We start from the raw sequence: 2,129 nt of genomic DNA on the forward strand, positions 1-2,129 counted from the left end.
CGAATACTCCTATTTATATCCCCCCCTCCTCTAATTGTAATTGTAATCCCTAGCGTTAAACGGTTAATAGGAGGTTAGTATTTATAAATAGGAAATTAGACGAATTATTAGAATTCGTAAGGGAAAATTATAAATAGATAGTATAAAGTAATATTTATAAATATTATTAATAAGCGTAGTAGCGTACGGGAATATTCCTCTTAAGGTTGTAAATTCTAATCCTATATCGATAATAACGGACGCCGCTAAGGATTTTTTTATTTAGGGTAATAATAAAAAATATAGGCTATATTCTATTTAGCGTCTTATTAGTATCTTATATTAAATTAAATTACCTTCCTTTCCTATTTCTCGTCTTATTTATTGTCTCTACTTTATATCTCCGCCTTACGTCTTTATTTTATATTTCTACCTTGCGTTTCTACTTTTGTATTTCTATTTTACGCCTTACTTTTATATCCTATATTTACGTCCTATATCTCTATTTATATTTCTACTTTACGGTTCACGTTAGTGTCTTACATCTCTACTCTATACTTTACGTCTATATCTTACATTTATGTTTTACGTCTATATCTTACGTCTTATATTTATATTTTATATCTACGTCTTACGTTTTGCGTCTACGTTTTACATTTGCATCTTGCATTTTATATTTATATTTTACGTTTCTACTCTATATTTCTAATAATTACTATTCTCCTTCTACTATTTAATTAACCCTTATTAATTTAATAATCGGCCCGCTGCTAGTATACTACTACTACGTTTCTTTAATTTTATATTCCTTAAATAGGTTTAAGTAATTTATATCCTTATATAAAATTTATAAATTCTTATTATCTAGATACCCTTTCTATTTAACTTAAAATTAATATTAGCGGCCGGATTTATAATATTTTATAATCGCTTCGACTTTGTATTAAATATTATCCTCCTTAATATTTATAATTTCCCTTTATAATATTGCTACAATAGGGTCCTTATAATATAATTCTAATAGAATAATAAAGAATATTAAGTAGATTTAGTAATACGTAGGGAGTATAAGTCGGTATACTATCTTCTTCTCTCTAATAACTTTAGTAATTTAGAAGGGTTCTAAAAATTTATTTACTAATTTAGCGCTTGGGCGGCGTTATTTAATATATTTCGCATTAAATAAAACCTAATTTCTAATATTGAATTCCTTTAGTTTCCGAACTTTATTATATTATTTTATATACCCCTAGTTAATAACTTCTAAAATTACTATAATTTTTAATTATTTACGAAGTAGTTCGCTAATTTAATTAATAATTACTATTAGAAGGACTATCCTCCGCCCTCGCTCTAAATCCGCTAATCCCCGAAAATAATACCCGAAGAGTAATTCCGAAGGGGATTTTCCGATAGCGGTATAAAAATAATTATTATATATTTATTATATTAATATAATTTTTTTAACCTAATTAACCTGCTCTATATTATAGAAGATCCGAAAGTATAATTCTAAATTCTAGTTTTACCTCTCCGTTTATTTATCTATTTAGGGGTATTAGGCTATATTAAAATATTTATAAATATTTAGGAATTTGTAATAAGTCTTCTAAAATTAATTTATAAATAGGCTGCCTCTATTTAATATAATAAAATTTAAGAAGTTAAATTATTAGAAGACGTTTCGTTAAAAGAGGAACGCAAATTGCTAGGCATCGATTGTCTTTTATATAGGGATATATAAAGTATATTTAGTAAAATAATTAATAATAACGAAGATTATATTATAAGTCTAATTAAATATAGAGTCGAATAATTTTAGTATTCTAGTAATAAAATTATACAAAATATTTTACTAAGGGATAGTAGGGATAAATAATAATTTTAATAGCCTATATAATTAGTAATTGTAAAATTTAGCCTTCTAATATACTAAATATTTATAAATATAGGATTTAATATTAATTGTAATAGTAAGTTAGTAGTAGAATTAATTAATATACTTCAATATTTTTCTTTAATTTAAATATCTAATTATTACTATATTATAGTAGGTATAGAGTAGTTCGGCCTATATTTATTCTAAGATATAGACTTAATATTAATACTATAGAATTCTATCTTCCCCTATTTTCTAATTCTTCGCCTAT

This window comes from Neurospora crassa, linkage group VI (assembly GCF_000182925.2).
Source record: "Neurospora crassa OR74A linkage group VI, whole genome shotgun sequence".
NCBI lineage: Eukaryota > Fungi > Ascomycota > Sordariomycetes > Sordariales > Sordariaceae > Neurospora > Neurospora crassa.